This window comes from Rhinoderma darwinii, chromosome 5 (assembly GCF_050947455.1).
Source record: "Rhinoderma darwinii isolate aRhiDar2 chromosome 5, aRhiDar2.hap1, whole genome shotgun sequence".
In the NCBI taxonomy this organism is placed as follows: Eukaryota; Metazoa; Chordata; class Amphibia; order Anura; family Rhinodermatidae; genus Rhinoderma; species Rhinoderma darwinii.
The window spans coordinates 74512522-74538507 of NC_134691.1; the positions used below are offsets into that span (position 1 = coordinate 74512522).

Here is a 25986-nt window from a genome sequence, read left to right on the forward strand (position 1 = left end):
ACGAAAAAGAGAAGAACACCTCCTCTACCCTCTCTATATATAAACCGGCGCCCTCCCGGCCAGTGCAGCCCACCTGCCATGAAGGGTAGGTAGGGGGTGTGTGTGTGTCTGGTACTTTTTCAAGCCGTAGAGCAAGTCTGCCATATGTGCTCGGCAGTTTGAATAAGAACCGGTCGGTACTTAAGCTCGCCACATACCTTAGCGAAGAAATATATTTGCTAAAGAACTCGATGATGATTTATTTGTTTGTGATTTGCAAGAAATAGCGGTGCTGTGGATGTATAGATTTCAGCTTTGTATTAAAGTCTGAAATATTTCTCAGCCTTTTAACTCGTTAAGGACGCAGCCTTGTTTTGGCCTTACGGCTCAGAGCCCGTTTTTAAAATCTGACATATTTCACTTTATGTGGTAATAACTGCAGAATGCTTAAACTTATCCAAACGATTCTGAGATTGTTTTCTCGTGACACATTGGGCTTTATGTTAGTGGTACAATTTGTTAGATATATTCAGTGTTTATTTGTGAAAAACTGCAAAATTTTGAGAAAATGTTGAAAAAAATTGAATTTTTCTGAATTTAAATTCATCTGCTTGTAAAACAGACGGTTATACCACCCAAAATAGTTACTCGTTCACATTTCCCATATGTCTACTTTAGATTGGCATCATTTTTTGAACATTCTTTTATTTTTCTTGGACGTTACAAGGCTTAGAACATAAACAGCAATTTCCCATATTTTTAAGAAAATTTCAAAATACTTTTTTTTAAGGTACCTGTTCAGTTCTGAAGTGGCTTTGAGGGGCCTATGTATTAGAAACCCCCATAAAACACCCCATTTTAAAAACTAGACCCCTAAAAGTATTCAAAACCGCATTTAGAAAGTTTTTTTTAACCCTTTAGGCATTTCACAGGAATTAAAGCAATGTGGAGGTGAAATATGCAAATTTTTCTTGCTGAATTTCAATTTAATTCCATTTATTTTCTGTAACACAGAAGGTTTTACCAGAGAAACACTACTGAATAAGTATTGTCCAGATTCTGCAGTTTTTAGAAATGCCCCACATGTGGCTCTAGTGTGCTCGTGGACTGAAACACAGGCCCCAGAATCAAAGAAGCACCTAGTGCATTCTGAGGCCTCTTATGGCAGTATGTCCATATATGGACAGTGACGTCAGTAGCTACTCCTGGAGCGGAATCCACGGCCACAGCGTTGCTGACGCGGAGGCAGGGGATTCCACTTTTAGAGTTTGTCCATATTTAGACAGTGACGTTAGGGGCTGAGACATCAGGGGCTCCCTCTAGGAGCAGAATTCTCAGCCAGATGGATTCCGCTCCTACAGGGAGCTACAGTGGTGCGATTTACAGGAAGGGGATGCCAATTACAGAAGGGGGTGCTGATACATACAGGGGGAGTGGCACCATCTACAGGGAAAGTAGCGCTATCTACAGGGGGTGGCGCTATCTACAGGGGAATGTCGCAAACTACAGGGGGAGGGCGAAATCTGCAGGGGGATGGTGCCATCTACAGGGGGTGGCGCTATCTGCAGGGGGTGGCACCATCTACAGGGGGTGCTATATACAGGGGGTATGGCACTATTTACATGGGATCTGTGGCATTATATGGACACTACCTAGAGGGGACACTGTGGCGCTATCTACATGGGCACTGTTTGGCACTATGTGGGCACTATCTATAGTGGGAACTGTGCCACTATGGCACTTTTTACAGTGGGCAATGTGGCACTATCTACAGTGGTATTCCGTCATTAACTACATGGGCATTGTAGTGTTTTCAGGTGGCTACGACGAAAAAACCCTAAGGAATTAAATTCATAAATTTTTTTTAATGTCCATGAAAAATGGATGGCAAATGTCGGTGAAAAACGGTCAGATGGCCGAGAACTGGATTCAAATTTTGAGTCACATTGATGCAAAGCAGCCATGAAATACTGAAAGTTAATCAGTTGTTAACTGACCTTTTCTTTTTTTTTACATCGTGTGAATATACCCTTATAGCCCTCTTATCTGCTAACAGCGATCCAGGGTGACAGTATACACTAGTCCTTCTCAATGAATTAGAATATCAAAAAATTATTTATTTCAGTAATTCAATTCAAAAAGTGAAACTCGTATTATAGATTCATTGCACACAGAGTGATCTATATCCAACATTTGTTTCTTTTATTGTTGATGATTATGGTAACAGTTAATGAAAACCCAAAATTTAGGGTCTTCCAAAATTAGAATATTAAATAAGCCCAATTTCAAAAATGATTTTTAATACCGAAATGTTGTCCTACTGAAAAATATGTTCAGTATATGCACTCAATACTTGGTCGGGGCTCCGACTCTGCATGAATTACTGCATCAATGCGGCGTGGCATGGAGGTGATCAGCCTGTGGCACTGCTGAGGTGTTATGGAAGCCCAGGTTGCTTTGATAGTGGCCTTCAGCTCGTCTGCATTGTTTGGTCTGGTGTCCCTCATCTTCCTCTTGACAATACCCTATAGATTCTCTATGGGGATTAGGTCAGGCGGGTGTGCTGGCCAATCAAGCGCAGCAATACTGTGGTTATTAAGCCAGGTATTGGTACTTTTGGCAGTGTGGGCAGGTGCCAATTCCTGCTGGAAAACTAAATCTGCATCTCCATAATGGTAAGGCCACACGGTGCGTCGTTGACGTGGTTTTGTTGCGTTTGTAAACCGCATGCGGTCAACTGCATGCGTTTTTTGTCTCTGTAATGCTGCAGTTCTTTTGCGTTTTTTAAAGGAAATAATTGATGGACATAGTTTTCACCCGTGTAGAAGTTTGTTAGGTGCTGCCTGTATATAGTTAATTACAATGCATTGCAGAACTGTTAGCAAAAACACAAGCAGTTCAGCAACAACTTTGGCAGTGCGTTTAAAAACGCAACTTGGCCGCACCGTGCGGCCTTACCCTAAAGTTTGTCAGCAGAGGAAAGCATGAAGTGCTCTAAAATTTCCTGGTAGACGCTGCGTTGACTCTGGACTTGATATAACACAGTTGAATTGAATTACTGAGATAAATTAACTTTTTAATTATGTTCTAATTCATTGAGAAGGACTAGTGTGTATATGTGTATGTATATACACACACACACACACACACACACACTTATTTGCACACACATTCTTTATATATATATATATATATACACATATACACACACACACTATAGAGAAATATATATAAAAAAATACAAAAAAGTGGGGTTTTTTTCCACATTTTTAGTGAATTGTCTGCTCATAAGAAAAATTAAAAACATGGAATGAATTAAACCAGTCTAGAAAATGAAAGCCTCATATAAGGCCTCATGCACACGACCGTAAAAACACCCGTTATTGCGAGTCGTAATTACGACCCGCAATAACGGGCCCATAGACTTCTGTTAGCCACGGGTACCTTCCCGTTTTCTTACGGGAAGGTGCCCGTGCCGTTAAAAAAATAGAACATGTTCTATTTTTTCATTTTACGGGCCGTGCTCCTATACTTTATAATGGGAGCACGGCTCGCAAAAGCGTCCGGCTGCCCGTGGCCGGCCGTGCTCGTAATTACGAGTCGTAATTACGAGCACGGTCGTGTGCATGAGGCCTTAGTCTTATAAAAAAAACAACTAAATAAAAATAGTTGTGATAGTCAAAGCGGTTGCAAAGATATTATCGTTTAAAGAAGTGCATATCAGAAATGGAAAATTTGACCTGGACACAGGGGCATCAATGAAAGGGTTAATGAGGCTTTGATGACTCAATGCGCTGGCACCTGTCTAAAGTAATTTAGAGACGCCCGGCCGTCCCGTGTGGTCGACTGTGTGTGATGGTTTAAAAACGAATCTCTTCTTATGTACTTATTTCAACTCTTCAAACTGAGCCATCTGCACGGTCCTCCCAAACAGAACAAAAGCATCTCACCGTACTCTCCGGGCTGGGATCCACAGGATGACTTTTCCTGTTTTTTTGCGGAATTTTTTAACCGCAGCAAAAAAAAAAAAAATGCAACAGAAAAAACGTGTGGTTTTTCAATTGCGTTCTTAAACTTTTTTTTTTTTCCAAAGGTGTTTTAACATTAGACACCTGCATACACTATTGGTAACAATATGTCCAGCGTGACAAAACAGCCAGGGGAACAGCAATATGAACTCTGCACAGCAGTCAATTTGGGTCCATTCACACGATGTGGTTGAGGCGACGTTAGAAGTGCATCGAAAAAATGCTTCCGACAACCACATGCAGTTTTACCCCAATTTAGTGAGTTTTTCGAAAAATGCAAAATCGCAGTAAAAAGGCATGCGGTTTTTTAGATGTGATTCTAAGGGTATGTGCACACGTAGTGACCAAAAACGTCTGAAAATCCAGAGCTGTTTTCAAGGGAAAACAGACCCTGCTTTTCAGACGTTTTTTGACCAACTCACATTTTTCGCGGCGTTTTTTGCGCCGTTTTCGCGGCGTTTTTTACGTCCGTTTTTGGAGCTGTTTTCATTGGAGTCTATGAGAAAACAGCTCCAAAAACGTCCAAAGAAGTGTCCTGCACTTCTTTTGACGAGGCTGTATTTTTACGCGTCGTCGTTTGACAGCTGTCAAACGACGACGCGTAAATAACAGGTCGTCTGCACAGTACGTCGGCAAACCCATTCAAATGAATGGGCAGATGTTTGCCGACGTATTGTAGCCCTATTTTCAGACGTAAAACGAGGCATAATACGCCTCGTTTACGTCTGAAAATAGGTCGTGTGAACCCAGCCTAACTGCATCTCAAACCCCCAACAATTTACAATTTAGAAGTTTCTATGGTAAATAGGTTACAAGGTCTTAGTTATTCTGATAAACTGGACTCTAGGATGAGTAATCACTGAGAAATACGAGGAGGGAGGGGAAAGCAAATGTTACACAACATAAAACGTTCACAATGGTAATATCCATAATTAGGGACCTGTTGGACGACATCTCATTAAAGCTGACCTAAAGCGCAGCAATACAGGGATTAGGAACGCAAATAACCAACAGCCAAAACTAGCAATACCTGCAGGCCAGGACCATTTCCAGCATTAGTATGATTCCTCTAAGGCCCAGTTCACAGAGTTCTTTTATGCGGATTTTGACGCGGAATCCGTGCCAAAAAAACTAACGAAATCCCCCCACATTGATTTCAGCGAGAAACAGGCGTTTATTTCCCGGGTGGCTTTTAGCTGCTCGCGGGGGGGGGGGGGGGCATGGAGTGGCATGCCCTTTCTTGCCTCACCTCCGTCTGTGATCTCACACTGAGTCTCACGCGATGACGCTGGCCTAGGAGTGTCTGGAGGAAACCACCTTACATGGATAGGTCGACGTCAGAGGCTCTCGGCTAGCTCCGCCCATTGAGAATCGCTGGCGGCCAAAACAACTTGGCTAGCTAGCGGTTCATTAACATACTGATTAATAAATAAAGAGGGGACAATATCTCATCAACAGGGGGGGGGGGTGGAGAAGTAGGGAACAAACACCGCTGGGACTCAGAGGCAATTATGGGAGTCTCATAACTCACTTTATAGGAGCTATATATTCACACAAGACAGATGCTGTAGACTTTCTGCAGCGCATCCACACGTTTTACATTCAGATTTCGCTGCAGATTTCACTCCTACATTGAAAGGGTAGAATCCGCAGTGAACATCCAGAATAGAATGAACATGCTGCAGATTTGAAAATCCACATCATGCTCCCATTTTCATGCAGAAAATGCTTAGCAGCATGTAGATGAGATTTGTTAACATTTTCTACACGGAAAATCGACAGCATTTCCATCGCTATCCAGCTTTACGCCCCCTGCAGAAGGTGCATATTTTGTTGCAGAAGTTTTTGCAACAGAAAATCTGCAGCAAGCACAAACTCTGCAACAAAATCTCAAGAAGGCCTTCGGTTTGGTTCCCACAGTACAGATTTGCTGCAGATTTTGCATGTATTTTTTAAGCCAAACCCAGGAACAGAACCTAAACAGAAGAAATGCTGGCAAAATCTGCAGTCAATTTGCACTGTGGGAACCCTGCCTTAGGCCGGGTTCCCACGGGTCGGATACGCTGCGTAAAAACTCACGCAGCGTATCTAACCTGGAACCCGCAGCAAATTCCATCCGAAAAATTGCACTACGTTGTGGTGCGGTTTTTCGGACTGAATTTCCGCTGCGGAAAGCAGCAATTGAAAAAAAACACGTCGATACTTACTTGCATTTCGATTAAGCCGCAAAAGTCGCAACACTTCGGTATCTGTTGCAGGTTTTGCATGCTCATTGAATTCAATGGGGAACACCCGCAACAGAAAATGAACAGAAACGCAGCATAAATTGACATGCTGCGGAATTAAATTCTGCACCGCAGGCCAATTTATTAACGTTTACGCTGCGTTTATTTTCCAAAGCGTGGGCATGACATTTTCAAATTCTCATCCACTTTGCTGCTACTTTAAGGCCTTATTTACACGAACGTGTTTAAATCGCACGGACCTGAGTTCGTCAATGGGGCCGTTCAGACAGTCCGTGATTTTCACGCAGCGTATGTCCGAGGCGTAAAACTCACGACATGTCCTATGCTTGGCCATTTTTTGCGCATCACGCACGGCACGCAGAAGCACTTCCATGTGTCGCGCGTGATTCGCGCAACAGTAGATAAAGAAATGAAGGAAAAAATAAAAGCACTTCCTTCCTTTCTTTTTCTAAACAGCAAAACCGCGTGTCATAAGGATGGCATATGCGTGAAAATCACGCAGCCACGCAGCAAACACTGATAACACACACAACTGCAACGCGCGCAAAAAGCACACGCTCGTGTGAATCCAGCCTAAATGCTGGGGAATTTCCGCACAGAATTCCATAGTCTTTATACTACGTGGGAACCCGGCCTTAGAAGTCCAGGTTACCTGCATTATGACAGGTGGGAAAAACATCACTAATCTTTAAGGCCCTGTCCACACAGAGTATTTTTCAGGCAGATAAAAGCGGCCTCAAAATTTCATCAGGAATTTTGAGGCAGATTTTTGACCTGCCTGCACTTACTTGCCACGGTTTTCTCAGCGTTTTTTGCCCGCAGCCATCGAGCGCTGCAGGCAATAAACGCTGCGGAAACCACTTTTTCTGCCTCCCATTGATTTGAATAAGATGTCAGAGGCGGAATCACTGCAAGAAAGGACAGCTGCTCGGAAAAAAAAAATGCCTCCGCCTCCCATTGAATTCAATGCAGTTTTTTGGTGCGGATTCCGATACGGTTTCCGCGTCAAAAAACTGTGTGAAGCGGGCATAAGAGTTGCAGCTATACGGTATGATGCATTTCTGACTATTTCGTAAAACACCACAATGTCACGGTTGCGTATGTTTTTTCTCAACTCTACATAAAATCAAGACAATATGTTGCGTTTTTTTTTATTTTTTACGAAATCGCAGCAAGGCATTTTTCCAGCTGCATCTTTTTCTCATAAACCTCCTTACGTCTTTTTTTTCATCTTCAAAAAAATGCAAATGTCAGTGTGTTGCATTTTTTATGGCGTTTTCGTGGCCTTTTTTCAGAATAAATCATGTGCTGCAAAGAGGAAACTTTGCATCCCATGCCCTTTTATCCTAGGAGGAGTTGGCCTACTGTACTAAACACTACACTGATCTCAAATATTCCCGTCAAGCCCATTTTACGAAGGCTTCGCTCATATCTGCGTGGGGCTTCCGTTCATGGTTTCCGCCAGGGGAACCCATGAACAGAAAGACAAACTGAAACCATCGCTTCTGTTTGCACTACCATTAAATTCAATGCTAATGCTTCCGTTGAAAATGGTTTCCGTATGTCCCCGTTCAGTAAGGTTTCCTTTTTTTGGCCAAATCAATAGCACAGTCGGCTACGCTATCGATTACGCCACACAAAAACGGAAATTTACGGAACGGGGACAAACGGAAACAAGTTGCAACGGAAGCATTAGCATTGAAATCAATGACAAAGCCAACGAAAAGCTATGGTTTCCGTTCATGGGTATCCCTGATGGAAAGGTCTGACGGAACCCATGAACAGAAGCCTGACGAAGATGTGAACGAAGCCTAATCCATGCTAATCTATGAAATCCTCTCTTAAAATGCAAATATTTTCATTGAGTTTTAAAGTTTTGAGCTTCTTTTTAAATCCACACCCCCTTCTTGAAGATTCACGGAAGATACAGCGTACTGTGACATTTCAAATACGGCCTATTGGAAAGTACATCAAATCTTCGGGAACAGCATGCTCTTTGGTACGCACAAAGAATTTTACACTTCTACAGCAAAGCTCTGCAAATTGCAGGAAAATTGGATAATATGGTCTCTTTGGGAATTTTTACTGTTGGGGATAATGTGTTCTTCCCAGGCCTCCTCATTCAAATAATCCACGAGTCGTGATGAAGGCTGAATAGTGGCAATATTGCATTTCATGTAAAACGTATGCATTTATCTTCTCCTGCTGTCAAATTGATTACTTACTTCACAATGCAAAAATGCTCTACTTTAAAAGAATTGTGTTAAGGCAGGCAACGAAAAAACATCTGAGAATAACAGAAGGCAGGGAAGGTTGGCATCTATCACTTAAAGAGACATTACACTTATTGAGGTGGGAAAGAAGAAAATCGTTGCCTGACAGTATGGTGCCAGCATTCCTGACCATTTACAGTTGTCTAGTTAAGCCCGCCGAATAAACCGTTCTATAAACATAAAGTAACAGCTTAAAGGGGTTTTCCCATCAGAGACATTCATGATGACATATCCACAGGATATGTCATCAAATGTCAGATAGATGCGGGTCCCACCTCTGGGACCCGCATATATCTCCAGAACAGGGCCCCCTTAACCCCGTTCCAGCTTTTTGTGCTCACGCTGCCTCCTGGCCATTTACATGGTCGGGAGATATGGAAACAGCGTAACTCGCTGAACTACGCTGTTTCCGTAACTCCCATAGTAGTGAATGACAGTTCAGTTATGGAAGCAGCGTAGCATGCGAACTACGCTGTTTCCGTAACTACAATTCAGTTCTATGGGACTTACGGAAGCAGCGTAGCTCAGCATGAGCACAAAAAGCTAGGAGTAAGGGGGCCTCGTTCTAGAGATAGGTGGGACCCGCATCTATCTGACATTTATGATGACATATCATGTGGATATGTCATAAATGTCTCTGATGGGAAAATCCAGTTAAAGGCCCTGTTCACACTTTTTTGGGGCGTCGATTTTTGCGCGGAAACCACGTCGGAATCCGCTCCAAAAAGCGTTCAAAAATTGACCCCCATTGATTTCAATGAGAGGCAGAGGCGTATTTTTTCCCGGGCAGCTTTCGCTCTTTTTTTTTTTGCCCAAGGTCCTAACATTTGCCTCAATGTCCGCGGGTGAAAAAAATTGGCAAAAAAGCGCAGACAGGTTAAAATCTGCCTCAAATTCCTGAAGGAATTCTGAGACAGATGTTTTCTGCCTGCAAAAAAGAAGCTGAGGAATATAATATTTTTTTTTGTTGACAACTTTCATAGGTGGCCATGTCTTATAACAATGTATGCACCATTTCAGACACTCAATTAGGATTAGATTAAGGAATGGCATCAGAATTGTTAGGCTATGTTCACACAGAGTTTTTTGACGAGGAAACCGCGCCACAAAACTTGTCAAAAACGGCCTGAAAACGCCTCCCATTGATTTCAATGGGAGGCGGAGGCGTCTTTTTCCCGCGAGCGGTAAAACCGTCTCACGGGAGAGAGGAGGGACATGCCCTATCTTCAGGCGTTTACGCCTCTGACCTCCCATTGACATCAATGGGAGGCAGAGAAAACGGATTTTGCGGCATATTAGGCCTGCGGCGCTCAATGGCCGCGGGCGCAAAAAAACGCTGCGAAAATCGGCGTGCAGGAAGTGGAAAATCTGCCTCAAACTTCCAAACGGAAGTTTGAGGCAGAATTTCCGCCTGCAAAAAAACTCAGTGTGAACCCAGCCTTATATGCTGCTGTGAAATAGTATTTGATCTATTTATGCATATTTGTCACACTTGAATGTTTAAGATCATCAAACTACATTTAATATTTGACAAAGATAAGCCAAGTAAACACAAAATGCTGATTTGATATAATGAAGGAAAAATGCTGTTTAGCCCTATGTGAAAAAGTAATTGCCCCCTTATCTACTAAATCAACCAGTTAACCAAATTCAAATGAGAATTGGATCCAATTTCTCTGACCAGACCCAGGCATGATTACTGCCAGACCTGTTGAATCTTTCTGTCACACTTGGATGTGATCTATAATAGCTGGATCCCGCCAGCACTGACCGAAGCAGTCAGTCCCGCTGACCTGACAGATTCGGCTATGACTGCAAGATACAGTTCGTATGTATCGTATCCAGGATACACAGAAGCTGTATCTCAAAAAGACGCTAAAGCCGTCACAGAGGAGAGAGGCGGGCAGCGGAGAGAGGCTGGCAGCGGAGAGAGGCGGGCAGCGGAGAGAGGCGGGCAGCGGAGAGGGGCTGGCAGCGGAGAGAGGCTGGCAGCGGAGAGAGGCTGGCAGCGGAGAGAGGCTGGCAGCGGAGAGAGGCTGGCAGCGGAGAGAGGCTGGCAGCGGAGAGAGGCTAGCAGCGGAGAGAGGCTGGCAGCGGAGAGAAGCTGGCAGCGGAGAGAGGCTAGCAGCGGAGAGAGGCTGGCAGCGGAGAGAAGCTGGCAGCGGAGAGAGGCTAGCAGCGGAGAGAAGCTAGCAGCGGAGAGAAGCTAGCAGCGGAGAGGGGCTCCATAATAATTTTTGCTGCATTATGAAACAAACAAAATAATTTGCCATGTTTGTTCGTTGCGTTTTTTTTGTGCCCTGTTTTAGAGCAGGAAAGCCTTTCCCAAAAGCTTGCTTCCTATCCCATGGTATTAAATAGAAGTCCCATGCAAGGAGCTGTAATACGGTCATGTACATGAGCCCATAGGGAAAATATACGAACGATGTATGCAAGTTAAAGAACAGAAGAAAATGCAAAACTATTTTTGAACCATAGAAGGAATAGAGTTCTTCCCATGTGCCAATGAGTGAACGTGAAGTACATGCGCTGCAATGAGGGAGCGCATATTTATTTACTTCACTCCATATGTAATATCTGCTCTATGAGCGATGCCGTTTGACTAACCTTACAGCAGCTGGATTGGAGGGATGCTAATAAAGAACGCCTAGGTACTAAGATTTAGGTCATACATAGGCAATTTACAAGGCACTGAATACACCTAGATGTTAATGCACGCTTTCCTACATGATAGATTGTGACGGTCAGACCCAAATCCCGGGATGTAATGGATGAGAAACTTGTGGCCTCGTAATTTTACAACACACCTGCTGCAGCTGCAGAATAGGATACAATAATATTTCTGGAATTTTGTTCCATGGAGGAGCAAGATTTTAGTTGACCCCATTAACTCCAGCCATTCAGCAGTTTAGTGTGCAGAGCTAAAGTGCAGCTTTGTCTTCTGTAAAAATTTTAATATTTTAGTTAAAGCGGTTTCTTTGAATGCGGATAGGACAACCAATATGGCCACCACTACAGCCCCAATGGGTTTGAGACAGATTCTCAATGGATAATCTGCAGAATGTGCAGCAACGCACCCAAGCATCTGTAATTCTGCACAGTAGGGCAGATTTGCTGTGAAGAGGCCTTGGAGAGTTCAGTGACCCGCCTTTTTGAAACGGTCATGGTCGAAATATTGCTTGTCCCAGAAACAAACTTTTTTGGGTTCTCAGTTTTTGTTTTTTATTGTGGGCACGAATAAGAGGCCTCTTCAATTACTTGAGAAAACCCCCCAAAAAAACAAAAAACAACTCTGTTCCTCCCCAAACCACCCGCTGACCTGAGCAACACCGTATGTGAACATTGCAGCAGCGCTCAGGTCTGTACATGCCCCCAGCTCTCTCACTATAGGGTGGGAGGGTGTTAAAAAAAAAAAAAAAGGCCCTCTTATTCTACATGAATTAAAAAAACAATCCCAGAGAACCCCTTTAATAGGTAAAAAGAATGATACCATTTTATTAAATTGATACCCCTATTCCACAGACCGACTTCTATCACAAATTTTGTAGAACTTTAAGCCACTTTCACGCGGCAGTATTCTGGTCAGTATTTAAGTCAAAACCAGGAGTGGATCCAAAACACGGAAGAGGTACAAATCTTTCCCTTATACCATTTCTATGTTAATTCTGCACTCCTGGTTTTGGCTTCCAAATACTGATACAAAATCATGACCGAAATACTGTCATGTGAAAGTGGCCTTTACTAGATGAGAAGTTAGCGTGTCGCCTGCCCTAGGCCATAATTCCAGTTTTCCAAAGCATATCATGTAGGTTTACCCACAATTATGGATAAAACAGATAAAACCTACTTACTTTACGGAGCGAGGGGACGTCTCTGCGGGTAACCTGATTTTACCTTTCACTGGTGTGCTGTGGTCAGATTGCACAAGGCTGTAAAAGAGCGATTCAGAAGTACGCAGGGACATGGCTTGTGAAAATGAACAATGGCAACCTCTACTTCAGACGATTTTAGTCCTATAGCCGTAATATAACCGTGTACAACTCTACATGAATCATTATTTCACTTTAACAAGCTCTGGGTACCACATGCCCAGGCCTGGATTCCTGTCTACACCTTGTGCCAAGTCATGTGCACTGCATCAGAATCCGCAGCAGCCTTTCATCTGCATAATGACACATACGCTTTCTAATTATCACTTTGGAGCGAACAGAGAGGGTTGAAATAGACATACTGAAGAAAAGCTGTAGTCAGCTGATATTAAGGGACATCTCACATTCAAAGGTTTACTTTTTATAGAGGTTTACTGGGTAGAGAACAGAGCACTAAGGGACTTTGAAGATAGAAAACACCTTTAACCCTTCATGCTGTCCACTGGAGCTCTCCGTAGGCCGACACGTTAGACTGGGGTAGGCTCAGCCGTGATCTGATCATGAGAGGGTTTGGGCTACAATGACAGGTTGACAGCTCCGTTTTACGGCTAAAGTCCTACATAATGCAGGGATAGCAACGCTGCGAATACGGGCTGGGAAGAGGATTACTTAAATAGATTTTTATTCATTTACTTTAGATTCTGACGGCCGCCGGAGTTGTAAACAATGTTAAACACCTTAGGAGATGCTGAGACTCACCAGGCGAGGACTTTCTTGCCAACTTGAGACTTACCAAAAGCAAAGACTAAACGCCTAATAACAATTAAAATGACTACACAGGTAAACCAAGAACGGACAAACCAACAGATGAGGTGTACCCTCTTTAGGATGATCTCAGTAGGTCACTATTTAGAGTATACGTCATGGGGGGGGGGGGGGTGTTCAGCCTACCATTAAATTCAGGTCTTCCCAAATATCACATAAGTGCTGGTAGTCATCACCAGTTCCAGCATCAATACGGATATGTTATTACAGTCACTAAAACCTGATCTGCAAATGGGGAAACCACTTCCATAACTTGTAAGAGGTCAGGATTTTTATACACGGTGCCGATCCTAAATGCGTATACGAGTAATGTGAATCTTTAGCGTATTAGGAGGTAAAAGGGTACCAATAATGCGCCATGGGGCAAAATGTCACAGACAAGCAAGAACTAATGTTATCCTCAGCCATGACGAGCCATATTTATCTCTCTTCCATATATAAGCACTTGATGAACAGGAGGAGCGGATGTGAGGTCATACTACATACCTGCTGGGAACGCAGGCATCCCACTAATCTCTGCTTCCTGCGCGAGGGAAAACAAGCGTAGACTGACTCACAACAGGGAGCGGTTTAACATTCCTCTGACATAACACGTTGACAGACATCCATTTTGCTTCAGTGCAGGAATACCACCCAACACTATAAATAATTTGCAGGTCTTTTATTACATCGAGGAAGAAATGACTGGAAGGTACAACACATAATCTGACAGCAGAAAAGTGCAGGTTAGCGCACCAATTCTATCTCAGGCAGGGCCATCATCTCATGCTAAATATTTCTTAAATCACATACTATACTACTAAAGTGTAACTCCGGATACAGAAAACATCGGATACGTCATAGAGACGTGCCGAAAGGTCTAATCAGTGGTGGTCGAGTCATGGAGACCCCCCAGTCACTTGAGTGATGCCTTCATTCCCAATTGGGAGAAGTTATGCAAAACTTTATATTTCTTTACGTCTTTCGAATGAAGCAGAGAAGAGCCAGTGGAAGTGAAGTATCATGGCGCTCTGCAAACCCTTTTTATTCAAGCGATTGGTCAGGTTTTCAGTGCCCAGATCCCACCAATGAGAAATTCTGAAAAGACCCTATGATGTACACCTTGAAGTGGATCACTAGGTTTTCACATTACTAAAACGCATTTGCTATAGTATATGTGCGCCAATTACCGGATAACCGAAAATAACGGACAGAGCCGCATCACAGATGGGACTGGAGGCGGAATGTAGACAACCTCAGACATTAGATTGCAGCTACAGTCACAGCTGTGTCTTACAGGAACACAACTATAAGGCCCCATGCCCATTTCAGTTTTTTCCTTCAGGGTGCGATCCGTTGCGGTCACGGATAGTACCCTGAACCCATTCATTTCAATGCGGCCATGCACACTTCCGTTGTTAAACGGAACCGTGCGGCCGTTCCGTCAAAAGTAGGGCAGGTCCTACTCACGCTTTTGACGGAACAGTCTCGGGCTTCTAATTGAATTTGGTCTGTGAAACAACAGGCTGCACACGGAAGCCATCCGTGTGCAGCCCGTGTGTGACGGGACTAGGGAGGCACGATGCATCGAAACTTCTATACTGTTTCGATATTTTGCATCCCCAAACGGTTCGATACCTTGATTTCATGGATTTCGATACTGAGCTGTGCGGCCTCACAGCTCAGTATTGTAACACATGAATGTATGAGAGCGGGGCTGCGGCTGTGTGATACAGTCATTGCCCCGCTCCCGAGTCCCGATAACAAGTGCGCGGGGTCAGGATGATGCAATGCGGCCGGCGCTGCACTAACGATTGCTGGCACTGAAGACAGAACATGGCGGGCGCACTGCAAAACAACCCCATGTTCTGTCCCCAGTGCCTGCGCAGCCGCTCATTAGTGCAGCGCCGGACGCATTACCTCAGGCTGACCACGCGCGCACTTAATGTCAGGAGTGGGGCAATGACTGTATTACACAGCCACAGCCCCGCTCTATAACGGCGGAGATCAGAGAAACCTCTCATCTCCACCGCTATTCTCCTGAATGCTGCGATCAAATCTGACTGCAGCATTCAGGGGAAAATGAGAAGAGGGGATTCCTGTGACGTGATTGAGGGACATACCATATATGGGCAGACAGCCCAGGCTCCATTGAAGGACCCCAGAGCTGTCTTACCATATTTCCTATTGTTAGGGCATACTGAGGTATGTCCTAATAGCTGCCTGTGTACTATCAGTACACAGGCTAATGTACTATAATATAGATATATACCAGTATATTAAAGTTAGAAAAAATAAAAAAGTAAAAGCAAAGTAATATTAAATTTTAAAAAAATACACATACACCTTTTTTACAATAAACATTAAAATAAGTCTCAATACATAAAATATACACACATTCAGTATTGGCGCGGCCGTAATAACCTGCACCACAATTTTTTGCATCATTTATGATGTGTACGCTGTAAAAAAATGAAATAAAAACTGCTTTCTATCACTTATTGGGGGGCACGAGGTGTGATGAATTTAACCTCCATGTGCCTCACATTAATAGTAATTAACCCCATCATGTACCTCACACATTAACCCATTATGACTGAGAAACATGATGGGGTTAATTATTATTAATGTGAGGCACGTGGAGGTTAAATTCATCATCACACCACGCGCCTCACATCAGAAAATGGAAGAACTTTTTTTTTTTATTACTGTTGGCAAAGTATCGAATTGGTATCGGAATCGCAATACTAAACTAAGTATTGGTATCGAAGTCCAAATTCTGGTATGATGACATCCCTAGACGGGACCGTCAATAACGGCCATTCAACGGCCGACGGAAGTGTGCATGAGGCCTAAAGCAGCCAAGCAACCAACACCAAAGAAAATAAACAGCAGGTAAGCACTACACAAAAACAGCAAATATAACATGGAATTAAAAGAGACGTTCTAGTAACGCCAGAAAACGTAATATATACAAATGGATTCTAAAGTAACTTGCTCCTTATGTTAGTTATAAAAAACTACAAATATATATTTCTCATAGTTCTTTGCTGACCTCTCCAGTACACATTCCATTGCTGAAAACTGAATAGTAAAGATGACATAGTATGATAATATGCTGCGGAAAAATAACTCTTACATCACCCATAAACTACTAAAACTACTCTGCATTCCTTAGACCTATGGTTGCTGTCACTTCTAACCAAGGAGATAACAGCTCAAGTAACTGGCAAGTTTTTTAGTTTTTTTTAGGGGGGGGGTTGTGATTTCCTGACATATCCGTTTTAATAAATACTTGTATTCCCCATGAAATGGCAATTCTGGAGCAATTCTTCCTCCCCCTGGAGTCTGACAATGAATGCTCAGAGTGTCAGTGTATGTAGGGGCTCCCTATTGACAAGGGGAGGGGTAACATACATTTCCAGGACAGTACTAAGTATTTAATGGAGTCTGTCATCACATATTCACCGCCCAAACCACAAATACCATCATACAGGGAAGAATGATTGTTTTCCTAACATACCTATGTTGCCCAAGTCAGCGCATCGTGAACCCCAATGGCCTGGAAAAAATCAGCTCAGTTTTTTGATGCGGCTTTTTACCTATGTCTTCAACAGGCAAAGGGGAGAAATGCAAGCAGTTTTTGCCATAAACCGCATCAGCGTTTCTTCCATCTCCCATTGCTTACAATGGTTTTTTTGAGGCAGAAAACGCCTCAAAATAGGGCATGTCCCTTCTTTTTCATTGTGAGCCTTTTTTTCTGCTCGCGGGACAAAAAAGGTGTCAAAAAACCTCTGTGTGAACAGGGCCTAAAGGGCTTTTATTCCTCATATGCAAATGAACACGGAAGAGTCCAGCATTCTACGTGGTTTCTGCTTAGAATGCCGGACCCTTCCTGGATTTCCAGACATTGCTGTATCCATTTGCATACTGCGCCCGGAGGAATAAAAGCACTTTTCTATGGTTCACGGCGGGCTGACTTGGGCAAATCAGGTATGTTTGAAAAATCTATCATCCTATCATCCTTCAGCGGTTCAGGAGGTGAAAATGTGATGACAGACTCCCTGTAAAGCAATGCTGAACCGAGAGATGAATGGTGAAGTAAACCGGAGATAAACGTGTTTGTCAGTCTGCAGGATTTTCTGCATACTTCTGAAATAAACAGCGTTGTAGAAATCTCACAGAGAACACAAGGGGTCATTTCCTGCAGATCTCTTCCATTTTCGGCTGGTCAACAGCTTTTTTTTCTCCCTACAGTATCTGGGTTTTTCTCTGTGAATGGTCCTCTCTCACCTGGTCCTCCCGCAGCGTAGAGTCCCGTGCTGGTCCCTGTGTAGCTGGCCTCCTGGGATGACATTTTCTGTGACTGGCTGCAGCAGTCACATAGGACTAAACGTCATCCCAAGAGGCCGGCCGAACAGGGACCAGCCGGGGGACCAGGGTCGTATCGCTACAACGGGAGAACAAGGAAAGAAGAGTATTTATGGCTTTTTCATATTTATATTAAAGTGGGGAAAAAAAATTCTTCTACTAGTGATTTTTTCTGCGGAAACGCAACTATTCGCAGGAAAAATCTCAGCATTTGGTTTTTGTTGCAGATTTTCACTTCCCCATTGAACTCAACGGGGAAAACCTGCAACAAATACGCAGCCATTCTGCAGCATAAAACCACATGCTGTAGATTTTAAAAAATCTGCACAGAATTTTTTTCGCAGCGCGTTGACATTTTTAAAATCTCATCCACTTTGCTCCTACTACAATACGCTGAGGATTATGTGCCCGCATATCCGAACTGAAAATCGGCAGCAATTCCGCTACGTGTAAACGCAGCAATAATCCGATGTCTGTAGATGTATTTGCTACAGCGGACCATAAACCGGTCACCTAAAAAAGTCATCATAAATACAGATAAGAGAAAATGGACATACACCTCATCAGGGATTTGACAACCAATAAATCCTCAATGACAGAACTGTATTTATAAAACAATGCGATTGTGTAAGGGACCTGTATTTTAGACTCGTCAGAATTCGCTTCCATAATAGAGGATTCGCCAGTTGGTGAATCACTGGTGAGTCAAATATTCACAGATCTCATTCACACGCTGCGTAAAAATTCTAAGCAGAAATTGACCTGCGGTGCGTATTTTTTGTACCGCAGCATGTCAATTCCTGCTGCGGAAAGTGTCCAGAATTGCTGCGTTTTTCAGGAGAATACGCACCATTTTCTGCCGTAAAAATCGCAGGAAATGGAAATTTTCTGCAGCAATTCCATTGTGTGTGGACAAGCCCTAACACATATGAATAAAATATTTAAGGAAGTGTTTAAAACATCTGCATAAAAACCACAAAAAAACAAAACAAACCTGTATGGTATTGCATCATTGTGCGGCCAGATTAAACGCTCACAACAAGGTAGGAAACATGGCATCATTTAGGTCAGTGATAATACTTCTGTAATCCTTCCTGCACGAAAGACATCAAGGCTACATCCACGTGAAGGGCCAAAATGTATTATTCAAATCAGGTTTCTCTTTATTATAAACAACTTTTTTGGGGGGATTTTTTTCTACAATTTTTGATGCTTTTTCTTTCTTGTGACTATACACACACACATGAAAAAAATATTGTAATATTCCTGTTTTTATAATGGCCACTAGAGCGGCACAAGTGTCTAGACTTCCTGTTTTCTGCAGCTCACTTGTCTGCTCTGCTGAATAGATTGGGATAGGGCGAGCAGTCTTCTCATTACTATTTGAGGATGGTGAAGTTAATGACGGCTTTTTGTGCTGCTGGCGACCTATACAAGGTAGGATAGTAGAACTATTCACACATATAGGGCTCTGCATTCATCTCTCTTGTGACTCCCTGGTCGCTGCGGGAGCGGCTGGACTCCATCACATTTTTTTCTCGTCTTCTACATAATTCCATCTGATTATGAAAATTAAATCATTTCCTTTTCATAAACTGTTTTTTTTTTTTTTTTGGGGGGGGGGGGGGATTTCTTTATCCAGAATTGGATAAATGTGAGTGGGAGAGAGACGATGGTGACAGCTTGTAGATGTATTAGGCTCTGTTCACATCATGTATGTGCTTTCCGCCAGATGTATACATCTGATAAAAAACAGATGTATGCCACAGTATAGTCATGCAGTGTCATACGTCTCCCATAAATCCCTGTTAAAAAAAATAATTATGTACTGGAAATGACATTAAATAAGGATGGGTTCACACTGAGTTTTTTGAAGCGGAAACAGTGCCGCAAAACGCGCCAAAAAACGGCCGAAAATGCCTCCCATTCATTTCAATGGGAGGCGGAGGCGTTTTTTTTCCCGCGAGCGGAAAAACCTGCTCGCGGGAAAGGGAAGGGACATGCCCTATCTTCAGGCGTTTACGCCTCTGACTTCCCATTGACATCAATGGGAGGCAGAGAAAGCGTATTTCGCGGCGTGTTATGCCCGCGGCGTTCAATGGCGAAAATCGGCGTGCAGGCAGAGGAAAATCTGCCTCAAAATTCCAAATGGAATTTTGAGGCAGATTTTCCTCCTGCAAAAAACTCTGTGTAAACCCAGGGAGTCCTGTATTTGTTTACAATGGCTTAAAAAAAAAAAAACATAGGCTAGAAAACTAGGGTAAAAAGTTGCCACAAAGGAAGGCTAGATTCACACGAGCGTAGGGAAACTTGGACGTGATAAACTTGCAGTTTTTCACGTCAGAGGAGCCCCTATGCAGGTTCTGTTTTCACGGATCCCCATAGACTTGAAGCTATGGAAGGATCTGTGAAAACGGAAGATAATAGGACAGGTTCTATTTTTCAACTAACCCTTCACACGGTGCGTTGATACAACGACCGTGTGAACAGCCCCATTGAAATACATGCGTCCTTGTGAAGGACATTTTTTTAACGCCCGTTACACGGACGTAAAACACGCGTGTGTGAATAAGGCTGGGTTCACACGACCTATTTTCAGACGTAATGGGGGTGTTTTACGCCTCGAATTACGTCTGAAAAAACGTCTCCAATAAGTCGGCAAACATCTGCCCATTACTTTCAATGGGCTTTACGATGTACTGTGTCAACGACCTGTCATTTTACCCGTCGCTGTCAAAAGACGGCACGTAAAATTACAGCCTCGTCAAAAGAAGTGCAGGACACTTCTTGGGACGTAATTGGAGCCGTTTTTCAATGACTCCAAAGAAGAACAGCTCCAAAATACGTCTGTAAGACACACCCCGCAAAACGCGAGTACATGCAATTACGTCTGAAATTCAGGAGCAGTTTTCTCCTGAAAACAGCGTCGTAATTTCAGACGTAATTGCAGTTATCGTGTGCACATACCCTAAGGCTGGATTCACACGAGGTCATTACGTCCGTAATGGACGGAATGTATTTCGGCCGCAAGTCCCGGACCGAACACAGTGCAGGGAGCCGGGCTCCTAGCATCAGTTATGTACTGTCCCGTACTGAAAACATGATTACAGTACGGGACAGTTGTCCGGCAGCGAGGCAGGGACTCCTAGCATCGTACATAAGTATGATGCTAGGAGCCCGGCTCCCTGCACTGTGTTCGGTCCGGGACTTGCGGCCGAAATGCGTTCCGTCCATTACGGACGTAATGTGCTCGTGTGAATCCAGCCTAAGGCCTAAACTTAAGTGTGAACCTTGTTTGTTAATGCTTTGAGAATAATGAAACATTTACCTGTTAAAGCGGCTCTGTCACCACATAATAAGTGCCCTATCTGCTACATAATCTGATTGGCGCTGTAATGTAGAGAACAGCAGTGTTTTTATTTTGAAAAACGATTTTTGAGCAAGTTATGAGCAATTTTAAATTTATGCTAATTCGTTTCTTAATGACCAACTGGGTGTGTTTTTACTTTTTACCAACTGGGCGTTGTGAAGAGAAGTGTATGAGGCTGACCAATCAGTGACCAATCAGCATCATACACTTCTCATTGTTCCAGCCCGGCTTCTTTCACGGCACAATCACACTGTAACAATGGGCTGGAACAATGAGAAGTGTATGACGCTGATTGGTCACTGATTGGTCAGCGTCATACACTCCTCTGTACAACACCCAGTTGGTAAAAAGTAAAAAAAACACTCCCAGTTGGTCCTTAAGAAACTAATTAGCATAAATCTAAAATGCTCATAACTTGCTCAAAAATGATAGTTTTTCAAAATAAAAACCACTGTTATCTACATTACAGCGCCAATCAGACTATGTAGGAGATAGGGCACTTATAATCTGGTGACAGAGCCTCTTTAACGCATCATGATGGCCATTAAAATTGTATTTCCTATTCACAGGCAGCCTGCTAGTCAGTAATGTGGAATATACCTATAAGGGCAGATACAGACGGACGTTGCGTTTTTGCGCGCGCAAACAACGCAGCGTTTTGCACGCGCAAAAACCATTTGACAGCTGCGTGTCATCCGTGTATGATGCGCGGCTGCGTGATTTTCGCGCAGCCGCCATCATAGAGATGAGGCTGGTCGACGCCCATCACTGTCCAAGGTGCTGAAAGAGCTTACTGATCGGCAGTTAACTCTTTCAGCACCCTCGACAGTGAATGCCGAACACAATATACAGCAACCTGTTAAAAAAAAAAGAAGAAAAAGTTCGTACTTACCGAGAACTTCCCGGCCGTTGCCTAAGTGACGCGTCCTTGGTGACGCGCCTCTCTTGATATCGGGCCCCACCTCCCTGGATGACGCGGCAGTCCATGTGACCGCTGCAGCCTGTGCTTGGCCTGTGATTGGCTGGAGCTGTCACTTGGACTGAATTGTCATCCCGGGAGGTCAGACTGGAGGAAGAAGCCGGGAGTTATCGGTAAGTGAGAACTTCGTTTTTTTTTTACAGGTCCATGTTTATTGGGATCGGTAGTCACTGTCCATGATGCTGAAACAGTTTAACTCTTTCAGCACCCTGGACAGTGACTATCTCCTGACGTCGCGGTACCGGAATTTTTTTTGCCGGGTTCGGCCAAAACTAGTGAAGTTCTGTTTGATTGTCCGGGTTCGCTCATCTCAAAGACACTCCATTTGGATGTTTGGAAACAGAAAAGCACGTGGTGCTTTTCTGTTTACATTCATCCTTTTGACAGCTGGTGCGCTGTTTCAGTCGGTTCGCACGGAAGTGCTTCCGTGCGACCTGCGTGGTTTTCACGCACCCATTGACTTCAATGGGTGCGTGATGCGCGAAATACGCGGAGATATTGAACCTGACGCGTTTTTTGCGCAGCATACAAACGCTGCGCAAAAAGCACGGACTGTCTGTACTGCCCCATAGACTTGTATTGGTCTTTGCGTGGCGCGTGAAAACCACACGGCCCGCACGGACTGAATACACGTTCGTGTGAATCCCCCCTAAGGGTCGCCAGAACTGCCAACAAAGGCTCTAAAAGGAATCTCCAACGCAGATGTGAACAAAGACTAAAGAGGACCTGCCATGTTTGTTTTTTTTTTTTAAACCACACACCTCCCCGTAGTCCTGGCATCCTCTCGATATTAATTTGTGTTTTCGTTGGCCCTCCTGCTGTCCCACGAGGGGCCCCTTCTCCTCTTGGAGCCTAATATGCTAATTTTGAGTAAAGGTACAGAGGGGAAGAGACTTCATCTCTCCTCAGTAGGCGTTGCCTCCTGCATCATTGTGACGCTGTCCAATCAGAGCAGACAGCCTCACAGTAATGCAAAAGACCCGCTGTGATCGGAAAGTGCCACAGTGATGCAAGAGGCAACGCCTAATGAGCGCTGCAATCGAGAATGCCAGGAATAAGAGGAGGTATGTGGTTTAAAGCTAAAAAAACTAAAAAAAACAACCCTCTTTATGGGTCTGAAGTTTATTCACAGAACATAGTCTACAATAAATGGCAGCCTGTATTCTGCTGATGGTGGCTGGAAGACAAAGGCAGGAAACTATGGAATTCCATCATTAAATCCTGCTTTTTTCCCTAGACGTTTAGGACATATTGATACATTATAGCCGTCATTGAGCAGCCTTATGACGTATACTATCCATATGCCATAAAATTCTCTAGCGGGAAAACCCCTTCAACCGTTACGGTGACTGCAAAAACGTAGGAGAGACTATGAATTTGTTTACCATTATAATTATGCAGTACAACCCAAGCAAGTAAATCTAATGAATGAAATGGCCAGTGGGTTATCGTCCAAGACTCATAATAAACATCTATATATAGCTTGCACGGCCAATTGTTCTAGCGACAACAAAGGGTTAATTCTGTCACTTGGCCGCTCAATCCATTGGTACAACCTGCAATATTCCCGTAATATATTGACCTTGGAACTAGATTCACTGCAACTCTGAAAAGCTGAATTATTTGCCTTGCTCTGATTAATGATTAATTAATGTCTTCAGCTCTTACCAGCTAATGCAGCTCCAAGGCTTTGGGAGAGATAAAACCTCTTCCACTAATTAGCCCTGAAACCCAATTAAAAGATCCATTGTAGAGACGACTTGGAGCAATTTCAGCATTTGTTTAGTTTACTGTACAAGATACTTAAAGGTTTCATGTCCATATCAAGCCCTCCCGATCCTCCGTCCGTGCGATATTTGTGCATTTGGGAGTGAAGCAGCAGTTTGTTTAATAGCAAGAACAGGTCACACACACAGATTTATGACTACAAAGCCGGACGGCCTTCATGCCTTAACCTCAGACTCTCAAGCCACTGTCTTCTAACAAATCCATTATAGAGTCTCTAAGCCAGGAGCATTTGGCTCGCTGCCTCTACAATTAGTCACCAGCAATTACCAGCGCTCTCTTCTCTAGCAGGATCTTCATTTCATTTACATTAAAAGCGACTTCTCATCAACATATAAATAACCTTCATTTTATTGCCCATTTTCCGCTGAAATCTTGAACATATGTTTATGGTGCTCTGAAATGTGTTCTCATTTTCACTCAGGTTATTGTAGTTTTGCCTTCACTTTTGCTGCGGGATGATCACAATTTGATGAAAAGAACCAGAACTTTGGAACTAGGAGACAACAGCTTTCAAGATGCAGTTTTGGTAAATGGCACAACATCAGCCCACAGTTTTATCAGATCAATAGTTATGTATATTAAATGGGGGACAGACTATAAATTATTTTACAGCCAATGATTATTCCGGTCAATTATGTCCTTTCTTTTCCAAACTGGCACCATAGGTGTAGAAGAGAAACGAGTACGGAATCTGAGGTTTGAAGCGCTGCCGTCTCTACATACATTGCGGTTTACAACTCTGTAGCAATCCATTGATGGAGCAAACGCCAGCTCAAGCTTTGGACAATTAACCGAAAACATCACCACAACAGACCGTTATATTCCCGTAACTACACAATATGTTTTTAATTTTGGACTATTGAACTGCCTTTAAAGGATTAACCCCTTCCCGACATTTGCCGTATAGGTACGTCATGGAAAGCATTGACTTCCCGCATCTTGACGTACCCATACGCCGAATGTTTGGGACCGTCTCAGAAGCTGAGCCGGTGCCTTCCATCACCGGATCTCAGCTGTATCTTACAGCTGACATCCGGCTGTAACGGCGGGGACCGAAATTAGCTTCGATCCCCGCCATTAACCCCTTAAGTGCGATCGCTGCACTTAAGGTGTTTGCAGCTCATCGGAACCCCAGCAATGAAATTGCCGGGGTTCCGGTGGCTGCAATGGCAACCGGAGGCCTAATACTGGCCTCCCGGTCTGCCTAGCACCGAAGCCGGTCAAGATCCGCCCGGCGGCGGAGCCTGATCGGCTTCCGTAGCTGCCGGCAAGATGGCGCCGGGTATGGAGCTGATCCGGCGTCATCAGCGGTGGAAGTCAGCTGTACTGTACAGCTGACATCCACCTGTAACGGCAGGAACCGGAGCTAGCTCCGATCCCTGCCATTAACCCCTTTGATGCAGCAATCGAAAGAGATTGCTGCATCGTAGCGGTTACTAGCAGATCGCCAGCCCTGACAGGCAATCAGGACTGGCGACTGCTGTTATGGCAACAGGAGACACAATGGTCTCCTTCTCTGCCATTACGGAAGCCGATTTAGGCCCCGTCGGGAGGCGAAGCCTAATCGGCTTGCTGTCAGTGAATGACTGACAGATCTAATACATTGCACTACATAGGTAGTGCAATGTATTAAGAAAAAAAAATATCTGACCGTTGGACCTTCAAGTCCCCTAGTGGGACTTGAAAAAAAAGTGTAAAAACAAAAAGTGTCCAAAAAAAAAGTGTGTCCAAAAAAAAGTGTGTCCAAAAAAAAGTGTGTCCAAAAAAAAGTGTGTCCAAAAAAAAGTGTGTCCAAAAAAAAGTGTGTCCAAAAAAAAGTGTGTCCAAAAAAAAGTGTGTCCAAAAAAAAAGTGTCCAAAAAAAAAGTGTGTCCAAAAAAAAGTGTCAAAAAATAAAAGTTTGAAAACAATAAAAGTTTCAAGTAATCAAATAAAACACAATCCCCCTTTTACTCTTATCAAGTCTTTTATTATTGAAAAATAATAATAAACCATATGTATTTGGTATCGCCACGACCGTAACGACAGGAGGTATCAAAATATTATATTATTTATTGCACGCGGTGAACAGCGTAAAAAAAAAAAACGTCCAAAACGTTACCAGAGTTTCTGTTTTTTGGTCACTTTGCCCTACAAATATTAGAATAAAAAGTGATCAAAAAGTCGCACGTATCCAAAAATGGTACCTATAAAAACTATAGCTCGTCCCACAAAAAACAAGCCTCATACACCTCCGTCGACAAAAAAAGTCACAACTTGGCGACAGAAAAAATACATTCT

At 43.5% G+C, this 25986-nt stretch overlaps 1 protein-coding gene and 1 long non-coding RNA gene across 3 annotated transcripts in view; one reads left to right on the top strand and one right to left on the bottom strand.

Annotated features, from left to right (window-relative positions):
• LOC142652623 (uncharacterized) lies at positions 1–24452 on the top strand. Its single transcript, XR_012847870.1, has 3 exons — positions 1–85; positions 24129–24233; positions 24373–24452. It is a non-coding gene; the product is annotated as an uncharacterized LOC142652623 (long non-coding RNA).
• The window catches only part of NCOA2 (nuclear receptor coactivator 2), a 212934-nt gene that overhangs the window by 140465 nt on the left and 46483 nt on the right, over positions 1–25986 (bottom strand). The gene's annotated exons all lie outside the window — the stretch shown is intronic.